Source organism: Lepidochelys kempii, chromosome 8 (genome assembly GCF_965140285.1).
Source record: "Lepidochelys kempii isolate rLepKem1 chromosome 8, rLepKem1.hap1, whole genome shotgun sequence".
Lineage (NCBI taxonomy): Eukaryota > Metazoa > Chordata > Testudines > Cheloniidae > Lepidochelys > Lepidochelys kempii.
Genome location: NC_136387.1, coordinates 95,596,938 through 95,612,264, shown reverse-complemented (window position 1 = coordinate 95,612,264; position 15,327 = coordinate 95,596,938).

The window sequence follows — 15,327 nt, the reverse complement described above, 5'->3', positions numbered from 1 at the left end:
CTGCCAAAGGTGTTTCAGCATTTAATAACAGTCCATTTGGTATAGGTCATGCCATCTTGGCATGGCTATTTAATTTTCTGAGCTCTAATTTGATACCTACATTTAAAAGTAAGCTAAAGGGATGGGAGGGAAAAATCAGTCCCCTGCCTGTTAGCTGAAATATCCTTGCCCTGCAGTTTCACTAGGCTCTTCCTAAGGTGGCTAAAAGCAATAATTGTCTACATGGGATTCAAACACTGAAAAACCACACTTTGGAACTCCACTGAAATTGGAGCTCTCAGTAAGTGAGGGCTTTTCTGTTCCATTAAGACAAATGAAGCTGAGCTGGGACGGAATGCAACTCTGCTGCCCTTTAGCAGAAGATCCATTTGAGCCACTTTTACATGAGAAACGGCCTCAATTTCAAAGAATTAACTGAAAACAGATCTAAACTGAAACTAGATCTTCTTGCCCTTTGTTACACTTTGCAATCCCTCTCTTCCTGTTTTATCCTTTATGATTTCAATCCAACTATTTCATTTAACTCCGTACAGCATTTCGGATGCTGTTTGCCATGAAAGGAACTGTGAGCATCTTGGACATTTCCTGGCCCTCATTGGTGGTTAGCTTTCGTTTCTCTCAGAGGTTTTGATTCATTTCTCAAGACCTTTTCAGAGGCCTCACTACATCTTCACTCTGCGGGCTCAAGGCTGGAAATGTTTCCTGAGGAAATAATTGTGCCACTTTGGATCACGATTTTGTATTGACATTAACTTGCAAAAAGGTACTAGCTCCTCTATCTTGTTATTCTTCATGCTACTCTCCATCGCTTTTCATTGGCGCCCTCTAGAGTTCACAAATAGGTATTGCATTTTTCCACACCTGCGCTATTGCCTTGGCAACAGCTACAACAGACATGAAGGTCCCTTTATGCCTCTCTGGCACCATAAAGGGGCATAAAATCAGGCATAAGCATTCCTCTGAGAATATTCATCCCACAGAAGGCCTCTCCAGAGGGAGTAGAACTGGTGTGAGGGTGTTGCAGACTGGTACAGGGGCAGATTGGGAACATGCTAAAGGTGTGGCCAGAACACACTAATGCTGTGATTCTCTGCTTCCCAGGGGTCATATTCCTTGGGAAGCACCATGTACTTTATAGCAGACTTGAGGATATTCTAACTTACGCTGAGGGTGGCATGGACCTGCACAGCCCTGAATATGGGGTATGCAAAGACAGCTTAAAGCTATTTCCCCTCACTGCTCCCTCAGTATCTGCACCAAGCCAGGAATGGGATAACTGAGGGTCAGACCCAATCGATTCACCAAGGCAAGATCCTGAGAATGCAGTGGAACTAGTTTACTTTTGATTAGCTACTACTGCAGCAGATATTTCCAGCTCTCCAAAGAACCCCCATCATGGCCATTGTCAGGACAGTCTGAAAGCAGGGGCTGTGATTTTTGAGAATCGTCATTTTTGGAGGTTGTTGCTAAAGACATATGAGCTCAAAGCCTGAACTAAGTGGAAGGGTTCTCCATGTTCTACCCGACCGGGAGGAAGGACTTGCAGCTAGACTGGGCGCGGAGCAGGGCATTGGGGATCACCCATGCAAGGGTATCTGTAGAACTCCTGGAATGCCACTGAGAGGCTAACCCAGTTTCGTTCTGCTGTACTAGGTCTGTGAATAAACTGAGGGTTTGCAGTCTCCAGGGATTTCAATCCAGCACCTTTCACCAGTCCTAAATCCACTCCCAAGAATAAGCCGTTTACAAATATTGCAGAAAAACAGCCCAGCTTTATTGTAATTATTTGAGTTACGCAAACACTAACTGCAGTACAGAGTCCTGTTGAGATTGGAAAGGTCAGCTGGATACAGGAGCACTGGCCTCCACCAGTCAGATACGGTTTGCAAAGCTACAATACAGCCATTGTCCAGGCCTCGTTGTCAACCATCGCTCTTTGTTAAAGCCATCAGCACATGATTTATAACAAGAAAAGGAGGACTTGTGGCACCTTAAAGACTAACAAATTTATTTGAGCCTGCAAATTTATTTGATGCATTCAGTGGAAAATGCATCCGATGAAGTGAGCTGTAGCTCACGAAAGCTTATGCTCAAATACCTTTGTTAGTCTCTAAGCTGCCACAAGACCTCCCTTTCTTTTTGCGAATACAGACTAACACGGCTGCTACTCTGAAACCTATGATTTATAACGTTACTTTTAGACGAGCTATTTACCCTGATCCAAGCGAGGCCTCGCTATATATGCAGTAATGCAAGCTGTGGCCCTGGCCAAGCCCTGAAATCAATGCTTGAGCCTGTGCTGTCTGTCAGCAGCTAGGGAGCAGCGGGGCATAGTGATGCCAAGGCCATGTCTCCTGTCACCCAGCCATGATTCTGCCACCAGCCATAAGGAGGGGGTGGCATAGAAGCCCTTGCACCAGCTGTACTTCCCTGAGAGATACCCTTACAACGGGGTGATCCTTCTGTGGCCACCTACCTTGGCTTCAGGGCCACTGGGGTTGACTGTCTGGTTCAGAATTGCCACAGAGCAGCCAAGAAGTTGGATCACTGACTCCATCCAACCCTTTATTCCATCAGACATTTGCTCTCCAAGAAGATGGCTTAGATGACGCAAACATCAGGCCTGATGTCCGCAGGTTTTCTAGAATTACAGGTTCATACCCTGGCAGAGTCACATCCACTCCTGATGTTACTAGGCACGTGTGGATCATTTGGCAGTGCATTTCAAGACGACATGGATATTAAAGACACAATGGCACTTATTTTTGTGGGTCTAGGGGGGTCTGACTTGATGCCATTGACCCAAATCACTGGTGTGCTGTGAGCCAGGTGGCTGTCACCCGCTACCCCAGCTGGCTGCATTTCAGTGAAGCAATTCCCATCTGACGCTATCAAGCAGTGTAGTTTTAGTAGACTGTGCTCCGGAAGAGTAGCCAGGAACTTCTGAATGCTAGTGTTGACTCTGCCACGGGCTTGCTGGGGGGTCCAAATTTTCAAACATGGCCACCCTTTTTTGTGGCTTCACAAGTTTTGGATGCCCAACCTGTGATACGGATGGTGGGATCTGGTTTTCAGAGGTTCTGAGCAGCTCCCATTGATCTTGGCTGGAGTTGTGGAATCTCAGCACTTCCAAATATCAGCTCTTTCAGATGTGTCCAGCTGGGCACTCAAACACACAGCTCCCCACATAATCAGTGGCTGCTTTTGAAAATGGCCTTAACCTTACTCAGTGACTCAGTTTCCCTATTTCTAAAATGTGGAGAACACTGGTTTACCTATCTGAGAAGGGTGCCAGGTGGTAAATGTCTGTAATATGCTAACACATGCTGTACTATCATGTGTATAGTTATATGGCTCTCAGGGTGCCTTCATGAGAGAAGCTATATAAATGTACCATTAGGCTACTAATTAAGGGTGGTGAGGTGAATTACTGTCAATTAGTCTGAAGACATCACAGTGGTATAAAGCTTTTTACAGGTTAAGAAATCAAGGTCCATAGTTATTAGAGAAGAGGAAGTTTAACAGAGGACCTGAGTGAGGTGTGCAAAATTCTGAAGGACAGTAAGAAAATGGATGCCAAAACCTATTGGAGAAAATTAGAGATTCCAGTACATCAGGGTATGAATTGAGGCCAAGAAAGGACCAAGCACAGAGGGAATACAAGAGACATTTCTTTACACAGAGGGTAATGAACGAGTGGAATGGATCACTAACACCAGCCAGAGCAGACACATCTGTGAACATATACAAGAACAAGTCAGACAAGCACTTACAAGAAGAAAACATGACAGGGTGCAAACATTTGACAGAGAGGAGATAAGCTGCATGGCTGCCTTTGCCCTGAAATGTTCCTGTGCTTTCAAATTACATTAATCAGACGGGCTATGGATCACCTGGGTAATCGCTCTGAAGGGACACAACCTCAGTGGGTGAAAATCGGCACAGCTCCCTCAAAGTCCGTGGAGCTATGCTGAGCTACACCAGCAGAGAATCTGGTTCATAAGGGAGGGTCCTGTTCATATAAGTATTGGAATTATACCAGACTCCACCTGGGCTGAGCCCCATAGAAGTCTAGCACCTTTCAAGGTAGAAGGCCGTGCTACATGGAAGAACTCTCATTATTCAGAGGATTCCTCGTACTTCTCATGAGGAGAGTAAGACTACAGTAGATCAGAGTAGCCCTCCCTGGTTTGGCTGGTAAATAAAAACACTGATCTGGGTAATGGCCTCCTTCCACTGATCTATATCTCCTCAGAAGATGGGTAAAAAAGAAGAGAACCAGGAGTTCTCTGGTTAAAGTGCTGACTACATCGCTGATGCTCAGAGAATGAAGATAAACACTATGGGACAGATTGCTTATGGGAGGGAACATCCATCCATGGCTGGATCTCTGTCTGCACTGAAGAGCACCAGTCCAGGGCTGCTTCATGCAGAAGAGGTTCCACTGATGTTCGGGGCTGGGACCTGGAGAACGACTAGACCAGGCCAGCTGGAGGCGACTAGCGCTGCTCCATGGCACAGTGTCCCATGGATATCCAAGCAGATAATGACCCACCCGTAATTCCCTTTGGATCCTCTCTGCAACAGCTGCTGAACAGCCATGAGGGACCCAGCCAAGGGAGACCAATAGGGCCAGGAACTACCCCTGCAGACACTGTCTGTCCACACACATCTAGGGGGTCCTTTGGGATGCAAGGCCTTGGACCCTGTCTCTTAAGGGGATGCTTTGCAGGAAATGCCCTGCGTGACCCTGGCAGTGATTTCCTGCCCCACTCCTGTGGCCATTTCTGTAGCAGGAGAATCTGGCTCAGTGTGAACATAGTGAAGTTTCACTTTCCATTTTGGACTCTGGCACTGCAGAGCTCTTGGACTATTTCATTGGGGGTAGAAAGGGAAGGAATCGACTGTAATTACTGTGGCTGCCCGGTACACTGAACCCCTAGAGTGCTGGTAGCATGCCTGGCGTACTCCAATTGGGATGGTAACAGGCCTTGTAGACACTAGCCCAGGGGTTCCCAGTATGCACTCAGAAACATGGCTAAGGAAAAGGGTATTTGACTAGGGCTGGCAGAAAAGGGAAAGGTGGCTGATACCGGAGGTACAGAGGCTTAAAGAGCCAGAGCTCAACATGAGTAATAGCAGTTCTTGTTTGGGGACCTCCTGGGCAGTCAGCGGAGAGTCAGGGCTTTTCAGGCCTGGGGTGCCCTCTCCAATCCAGACTCTGTTCCAGCCAATGGGCAGGTGCAGAGTTCCAAGCAAGGCTCACTTAGCATCTCTCCCTTGGGGCCCCTCTGCACTGTCTCCCTGCTCCGTTGCTGCTGCCTCCCCGCTAAGTCCCACATAGACCTACACCCAACTGTATTATCCGGCAGCCACAGCCTGTTTCACGTGTGGCTCTGTCCACAATTCCTGGGACTTCTCTCCAGCCCCCTGTTGCCATGCAGCTCTGTGACACAGAAGCCCATTAGTGCCAACGAGTAAAGGGTTCACTGTTCTGTACTAGCAACTCCTCTCTCAGACCCGACAAACTCACTATCCCAACCCCAAAGCTCACTTCCCTGGCATTTATCTGTGAAGGGTAGCATGTGGGGTCTCTGCTGAAAGCTTGTAACTTTTCAATACTTGTACCCATACACACATCTCACAATGATTAATATTTAAGGAATAATGCAACTTTATTGAAAATTATACTTTATGGTCCTGAAGGGAAAGTGGGTCACCAGGGAATCAGATGTCTCAGTGTTGGCCCATTCAAGCAGGAGGGAGTTGTCACCTCTCCCTAGCTAGCTGATTATGTCATGTATTGCTCAATTGTCCACTCATGCACCAACCCAGAAAAGTCAATGGAAAACCATCAAAGATAATTATCACAGGGTGGAGAAAGACACTCTCTGGATGGATTCACTGAGAAAGTATGTTGATGAGTTGGGGTGCACTGGGTCCTGGCTCCTTGGGGCCAGAAAACACTGCAAGAGACTAAACTTTGGGGTCATCATCTACTTTAATAGCTAGGAAAGGTAACTATTAATAAGTGCAGGCCTAGTTCACATTTTATGATTTTGTTTTTTATGTAAAGCATTTTTTCCCATCATTCACATTTGTTTCTAGTGAATCTCTATTCTTTCTTAAATACCTTTCCTTTTCTTTTACTGTAATTCAACCCAGTGCTATGTCTGAGACAGAAGCAATGATCTAAAGTAAAACTGGGGTTCACAGCTCCCTTGGGAAGAGAGGGCCTGGGATGTCTATGTGTATCTAGAGATCAGGAGCCGGATACCACAGGGTGGGGACTTGGAAGGGAGTTGCAGGCTGGGGTACATCTATTGTCAACCTGCAGAGCAAAGGCAGGGCTGGTGTAGCGCAGGAGAGAATGCTTGAATGGCTGGCAGGCTGGTGATGTGAGGGAGTTGGCACAGGCAAGACTCCCTCGCACTGGAGGCAGGTGGTAACAAGGTGACTCAGCCCTGGTTGCTGCGAGAAGCATCCCAGACTCCCACTCGCAAATAGAGCCCAGCCACTTTCTGACTGAGAGCTTCTCTCCTTAGCTGGCCAGGGAAAAGGGCAGAGCAGTGGGGAAGAGGCTGAAAGGCTTTGCAGATCCAGCAGGTGATCTTTCTCCTCTACAAGTGTGCAGAACTCCACTGAAGTCAGTGGGAGTCCTAAACATGAGGACCTGTATCAAATCAAGTAGGTTCATTTTTCAAGAGCAAAACTAAAAGCTACACAGAGTATCTTTTCCTGTCGCATAGCACAGGTCCACTGGCTGCAGTCAGAGGTCCAAGGGTGTCAGTCCTGGCTCAGGGACAGTTTATGCCCCAGAAGATTCAGCCACAGAAACCTATTTGCAGACTAGGGATTTGATTCTGCCCTCTGCTGAGTTCCTCGTGCTAGGTACTCAGCAGCCTCCACTCTCACCAAGCTCCATAGGAACTATGGATGCTCAGCACCTCGCAGGATCAGGCTGCTAAGAAGTTTAATTATATCTTTAAGTTGCCTCAATTGTCAAATCTTGAAACTAGTCTCAAGCTGACAGTTACATACGTAGCAATTAACTTGCATAAAAGATTTGCAGACAGTGGGGGGTTTTGGCCCTGTTTCCCGAGCATGTACAAACACACATACACAAATACACACACACACACGCACACTAACAAAACGTTTCCTTAATGGAGCTTAACATGGTTGGCAAATACTCCACCCATAAATCTTGCATTTAGCAACGCGTTGCTCCAACAAACACTGAATCAGTCAAGACCCTGATAACAAAAGGCTCCTTGTTACAAGTGGCATGTGCAGATTCATTTCTTTTTTACCTCCCCAAATGCCCTTTATCTGTGGGACTGTAAATATCAATATATCAGCCCCGCACTCTTTGTGCAGTGTCTCAGCTCCTTGTAATGGAGTCTCTTGGCTTGTTTCTCTCCCCTCCTTTTCTTTTTTTTTTTTTTTTGCTTTAGAAACTATTTATAAAGAAACTATTGACCTTGGATCCTCAAAGGTTGTGAGACATTGCCCTTCTACTCACCACCTGCATTTAGCAAAGGCGATCTGGGAGATGACACTTTTACCAAAAGAAATAAAGCAGGGTCCCCTGGCTGTAATACACTGATGAAGCCAGAGGTGCATGGTGTCACAAACATAGCAAGTAATAATAAACCTTTGTATTTCTCTATAGAGATTGCAACCCAAGGATCTCAAAGCACTTTACAAGCACTCATGAACTGCGCCTCACAGCATGCCTCTGACTATAGGATTTATATGGCCACCATCACTGTAGTAACTGAGTAGCTCAAAGTCTTTAATATAGTCATCCTCACAACACTCCAGTGAGGTAGGGCAGAGCTAGTATCCCCATTGTACAAATGAGGCATAGAAAGACTCAGGGTGAAATTTTCAGAAGTGCCTAAATGATTTATGAGCCAGATTTTTAAAGATATTTCAGGTGTTGCTCTGCTCAGCATTGCACGGCTTAAGCCATTGAGATGACTAAGTCCCATTTTCAAAAGTGACAGGCTCCTAAAGCCCAGATCCTCAAAGGTATTTCGGTGTCTAACTCCCATTGACTTTCAAGAAGATTTAAGTCACACACACACACAAACATGTAAACATGATGCCTGAGCTTTTACAGTGATTATTTTGTCTGCAATTTAAGGGATTTGAATAGTAAGACTTGTATCTCTTAGTTAGGGGGCTGAGACTAACCCAGTTTCAATTCTCTGCTCTGCCACTGACTTCTTGGGTGACCATGGGCAAGTCACTTGGGTAGGTTTTGTGGCTAGCAGCTCTGATGGAGGACCCCCAGGGGGCCTTGGGAAGTCTGTCTACCTAAGAAGTTACATTGTGCTGTTCACGGCAGTCATTTAAATCATAGGACTGGGATTTTCAAATGAGCCTAAGGCACTTAGGCCCCCATTTCCCATAGAATTTCAGAGGGATTTGGGTGCCCTACTCCCTTAGCTTCTCTGAGAAGCCCAGCTGTCTGCTCTCTCTCTCTCTTTGATTTTCCCCATCTGTGATACTTAGCCAGCCACAGAGGGGCTGGGAGGCTGAATTCCCTTGTGGTTGTAAAGTACTCAGAGACCCACACACAGATGAGCTATAGAAGGGCAAAGTATAGTTTATTTTTATTGTTATGACTTATTACTGTTATATAAATGGCTGAGATCTACGTATGATGAATGACAAGCAGTCATGGGATAAGAGGGAAGGTCCTCTCATGGATCAGTAACAGGTTAAAAGACAGGAAACAAAGGGTGGGAATAAATGGCCAGTTTTCAGAATGGAGAGAGGTAGATAATGGTGTCCCCCTGGAATCTGCATCCTATTCAACATATTCATAAATGATCTGGAAAAACAGTGAGGTGGCAAAGTTTGCAGATAATACAAAATTACTCAAGATAGTTAAATCCAAAGACTGCAAAGAGTTACAAAGGGATCTTACTGAACTGGGCATCTGGGCATCTAGATGGCAGATAAAATTGACTGTTGATAAATGCAAAGTAATGCACAGTGGAAAACATAATTCCAACTAGACATATAAAATGATGGGGTCTAAATTAGCTGTTACCACTCGAGAAAGAGGTTGTGGAGTCATTGTGGATAGTTCTCTGAAAACATCCACTCAGTGTGCAGCGGCAATCAAAAAAAGCAAACCATGTTAGGAACCATTAGGAAGGGATAGATAATAGACAGAAAATATCATAATGCCATGATATAAATCCATGGTACACCCACATCTTGAATACTGCGTGCTGTTCTGGTTGCCCAATCTCAAAAAATATATATTAGAATTGGAAAAGTACAGAGAAGGGTAACACAAATGATTAGGGGTATGGAACAGCTTCCGGATGAGGAGAGATTAAAAAAAACAACCTGGGACTTTTCAGCTTGGAAAAGAGACGACTACGAGGGGATATGATAGTGGTCTATGAAATGATGAATGGTGTGGAAAAAGTGAATAATAAAGTGTTATTTACCCTTCACATAACACAAGAACCAGGGGTTACCCTAATGAAATGAATAGGCACCAGGTTTAAAGCAAATAAAAGGAATGCACAGTCAACCTGTGGAACTCTTTGCCAGGGGATGTTGTGAAGGTCAAAACATAACAGGGTTCAAGAAAGAACTAGATAAGTTCCTGGAGGATAGGTCCATCAGTGGTATTAGCCAAGATGCTCAGGGATGCAACCCCATGCTCTGGGTGTCCCTAGCCTCTGATTGCCAGAAGCTGGGAGTGGACAACAGGATGGATGACTCGATGATTGCCTGTTCTGTTCATTCCCTCTGAGGCACTTGGCATTGGCCACTGTTGGAAGACAGGATACTGGGCTAGTTGGACCATTGGTCTGACCCAGTATCACCGTTCTTCTGACATAGCATAATTGTCCAGTGCAGGCTCATGAGCAGAAAATGACAGAATATGCTGCAGGTGACTGGGAATTCCAACTTCCTACTCAGTGCCACTGTCTCTTGCTCTGGTCAGTTGAAGAATGTAGGTTAAATCAACGCAGAAAAGAATTAGCATGGAATTAGGCCCATTCATTACTGCGGGAACAGTAGTTGGCATTTCTAAGTACTGTAATGTAAACATTGTGATTAGCCAGCACCGGTCTTGTACACATAGGCTAAGATGCTGAGGCCATATATTACCTTTTAGTTGTCTGAATGTGTTTTACCAGAGTAGAATTGTATGGAATCATTCAACTGGCTACCTTCGGTGGGGTTACCGAGGGTCATCGGGATGGGGCTAAATTCATCCTTGGGGTAGTGCCAGTGGTTTCGGTAGAGTTGTACCCATTTGTCCTGAGGATGAATTTGGCCCTACATTTTACAAAAACAGCCTTTCATCACAAAGGATTCCCAAACGCTTTGTAGGCAAACTCACAAAGTCGTCATTCATGGACCACTAAAAGGCAGCCACTTGGAGGAAGAACATGGCTGCTATCTAACACCACACATGAGCATCACATGTTAACAGGCCACTTCACTTTGAATGGTCTCTTACAATGTGTGTTAACTACTTATGCTAAACAATCCGTTCCACCTGGTATTTTGCTGTGATGCTGCGAGAACCATTCCCAGACCTGAAGAGCAGCTCTGCGTGACTTGAAAATGCGTCTCTCTCAACAACAGAAGTTGGTCCAATAAAAGATATTACCTCACCCATCTTCTCTGAGCAGTATCACATAACACTGTAGGATAGAAAGTGACAGATCATCTAATCTGATCAGGGGACTTCAATGTCTCATCTAAAAGATGCCTACTTCCAGGAGAAGTATGTCCTAACCCCAGCCCAGGTTACTGGTGTAGTACCAATGTAGAAGGAAGAATGCCACCTATTGATTCACCAACATCACTTCCTACAGTCTCTTTGGATTTCCTTTGAAGATCTGACTTCCAAGAACTGACCAGTCTTAATACTGCTTAGTTTCTCAGATCCCAACCCTAGCTAGTATAGCTGCAAGTTGATGCCTTATGTAAGAAATAAGAAATCTACCAGTAAAGCATTTGATTTCATACACGTGTGACTGTCTTGAGGACTACCAGAGATTACTGCTCCTGCCTTTCCTGCCACTTGTCTGTCGCCGCAGGACTTTGTGTGGGTGTGAACCCTTTGGCAGAGGCCTGTGCATGAAATCTTTTAACGTGGGTAAACCGGTGCGCAGTCAGTAACCACATGAAACTTGACAGGAGGAAAACCCTGACCCAGTGGCAAGGAGCCGCAAGACAACCAGGGGCCTCCCTCCTCCTGCAGCCCTCATCTGCCTTCACAGCCTCAGAGTACTAGAAGTTCCTCTATATGCACCTGATCCACCATCGGGGTCTTTTGAAGTTTGGACCATGATGAGTCAGGAGCCTCGCCTCAGACCTGCTCACCAAGGGGGACCCTACCAGGAGTATAAAGGCTCCGGATGATATAGCTCTGAGGATCTTTAGCCCATGCAAGCCTCTCCACCATGACAAAGTTGCGGTCCATCAGAGAGCAACACCAGGAACTGTTCATGGCATTCATTGACCTAACCAAGGCCTTTGACTCTATCAATTGTGATGCCCTATGGAAGGTGCTGTGTAGGTTTAGCTGTCCACAGAAATTAATTTCCATCATCAGACTGCTCCATGATAGGATGACTGCCACCATTCTGTGCAACGGCTCAGAGACCAAACCATTCATCATTTGCATTGGTGTCAAGCAGGGCTGTGTCATTGCTCCAACATTCTTCTCCATTTACCTTGCCATGATCCTGATTCTCATTCGCGACCGCCTTCCTGACGGAATCGGGATTCAGTATCACATGTATGGCCAAGTCCTCAATCTTCAACATCTCCAAACAAAATCTAAGATCACAAGAATTGGCAGTATGCAGATCACTGTGTCATTCTTGCATACCCAGAGGCCGACTGCAAAGTACCCTAAACCTTTTTGCAGATGCCTATCACAGCCTAGGTCTCTCTCAACATCGGGAAAACCAAGGTAGCCTACCAGCCCTCACCTGCGCAAACTACTCTTTGTACTCCACAAATCACCATCAGTGGAGAACCCCTGGAAAATGTGGACCATTTTCCATACCTTGGCAGCCACCTCTTCCAAACAGCCAGCATTTGACACAGAAATTGAATACAGGATCCACAGTGCCAGCACATCTTTTGGAAGACTATTCAAATGAGTCTTCAATTATAGGGATCTGCAAACAGGTACCAAGATCCTGGTTTACAAGGCAGTTGTCATCCCCACCCTTCTCTATGGGTGTGAGACCTGGGTAATCTACAGATGACATCTGAAGAAGCTGGAGTGGTTCCAGCAGCACTGCCTGAGGAGGAGTCCCAGGATCAGCTGGGAAAACTGATGCACTAACATCAACGTTCTCTCTGCAGCCAACATCAGCAGTATAGAAGCGCAGGTCATGAAACACCAACTCCGCTGGGCTGGCCACTGTGTACGTATGCCTGACCCTTGCCTCCCAAAGCAAGTACTGATCTCTCAGTTAAGTCAGGGAAGAAGGGCTTGTGGAAGGTAGCAGAAGTGTTTCAAAGACATACTGAAAGTACACCTCAGAAAGGGAGGCATCAACCCAACAAACTGGGAGGACTTGGCACGGGACAGAACACAGTGGGGCCACACCATACACCACACTGGCACCTCAGCTTGCTTGGTGGAGAACAGATGTGATCACAAGACAGAGAAGCAACAAAGGAAGAAAGAAAGGGCACAACACTCCAGCCAACAACGTCGCCTCCGAGATTATACCTGTAATCTGCAGAGCAAGAATTGGGCTCCTCAGCTACTTAAAAACTCACCAGTGAACCCCGTTGGCAAATATCCTCGCATCAAGGGATAGCTGAAGAAAACTGTCTGAGAGTATGTCTACATTACAGCTGTGCTGCTGCTGTAGACTGAAGGGGTTTTTCCATCAAGGTAGGTAGTCCACATCTCTGAGAGGCCACAGCTAGGTTGATAGAATCATAGAATCATGGAACTGGATCTGGAAGGGACCTAGAGGTCCCTGAACTCAAGGCAGGACTAAGTATTATCTAGACCATCCCTGACAGGTGTTTGTCTAACCTGCTCTTAAAAATCTCCAATGATGGAGATTCCACAGCCTCCCTAGGCAATTTATTCCAGTGCTTAACTACCCTGACAGTTAGGAATTTTTTCCTAACGTCCAACCTAAACCTCCTTTGCTGCAATTTAAGCCCATTGCTTCTCGGCCTACCCTCAGAGGTTAAGAAGAACAATTCTTCTCCCTCTTCCTTGTAACAGCCTTTTATGTGCTTGAAAACTGTTATCATGTCCCACTCACAGTCTTCTTTTCTCCAGATTCAACAAACCCGATTTTTTCAATCTTCCCTCACAGGTCATGTTCTCTAGACCTTTCATCATTTTTGTTGCTCTTCTCTGGACTCTCTCCAATTTGTCCACGTCTTTCCCGAAATGTGGCGCCCAGAACTGAACGCAATACTCCAGTTGAGGCCTAATCAGTGCGGAGGAGAGCGGAAGAATTACTTCTCGTGTCTTGCTTACAACACTCCTTCTAATACATCCCAGAAGGATGTTTGCTTTTTTTGCAACAGCGTTACACTGTTGACTCATATTTAGCTTGTGATCCACTATGACTTCCAGATCTCTTTCTGCAGTACTCCTTCCTAGGCAGTCATTTCCCATTTTGTATGTGTGCAACTGATTGGTCCTTTCTAAATGAAGTACTTTGCATTTTTTCTTATTGAATTTCATCCTATTTACTTCAGACCATTTCTCCAGTCTGTCCAGATCATTTTGAATTTTAATCATATTCTCCAAAGCACTTGCAACCCCTCCCAGCTTGGTATCGTCCGCAAACTTTATAAGTGTACTCTGTAGGCCATTTTCTAAATCGTTGATGAAGATATTGAACAGAACTGGACCCAGAACTGGTCCCTGCGGGAACCCACTCTTTATGCCCTTCCAGCATGACTGTGAACCACTGATAACTGGTGGGAGACTCCTTCTGTCAACCTAGTTGCCTCAACACCAGGGATTACGTCGACCTACCTCCGGCACTCAGGGCCCAAATTTTTTCACAGTCGTGAGCGACATAACTAAGTCAATCTAATTTGTAAGTGTAGACCAGGCCTGAGTCACAATCCTGTTGACAGGTTTCAGAGTAGCAGCCGTGTTAGTCTGTATTCGCAAAAAGAAAAGGAGTACTTGTGGCACCTTAGAGACTAACCAATTTATTTGAGCATAAGCTTTCGTGAGCTACAGTTTATGCTTATGCTTATGCTTAAAGCTTATGCTCAAATAAATTGGTTAGTCTCTAAGGTGCCACGAGTACTCCTTTTCTTTTTGCGAATCCTGTTGACAGCTGTTAATAATACTGCAGGTAAAACCAGCAACAGGAGGATTTAGCCACATGATGTGATGCTATTATAGAAATATTATCCAGTTAGCATCCTCATCAGAATGGACCCATGTTCAAGGATAATGCTGCTAAAAAGGACTCCCGGATTACCCACTCACATGCTGTCTACCCTTAGGCTGAGTTGCTCATCCTTTGAATGACCCTGTTTGGACACACAGTATTTTAAGGTCTCGCTGCACTGCAGTACAATTTGTTTTGTTTACACACTCCAGCTTTTCAAACTAAACGGCTTCCCTTATCTATGGCACTGAGATGCTAGAGGGAACTTGACATGGCTCTGTAACGGGATCTGGGCAGCAAGAGAAAATCTCGCAACAGCAAGCACAAGGATCAGCAGCGGTTGGGGACACTGGTGTGAGGGAGCCACTTGCATCACTCTGCAATGGCTCCTGCTCTAGCAGACCCAGGAACTATCCTGGTGGGGGCTGGAGGTAGCTGTGGCTGGGTCATACAAGGTGCTAACAGTCAAAGGGAAGCTGCTTTCGAGATGAGGGGGGGAAAAAGGAAAATATGGGAGGAGAGATCACAGGGGGGCTTGGAGGGCTTGCAGCATGAGCGTCAGGAGAAAAGGCCTTTTCTGTAACAGTACCTCGCTCTAGTTTTTAGAGCTATTGGACTACAAACTGGTCACCAGCATAGTGCTGAAGACTGCACAGCCTGGGGCTTGCTGAGGAAAAGTCCACATTTGGGGGAAAGAAGAAAATCTCTCTCTCTCTCTCGTTTGTCAAGTGGATGAAGCTGCTCAAAGGGTTGGAATGTGAGAATAAGTCCTGGGAGACATGGAAAGAAGGGAGAGCAGCTGAGTTGGTCACAGAGGTATGATAAATGCAATGTATCCTATGGCTGTTACAATGGGGGGGGGGGGGCGTGCGCACACGCAGTGTAGACCTGAAGAAGAGCTCTGTGTGGCTCGAAAGTTTCTCTCTCACCC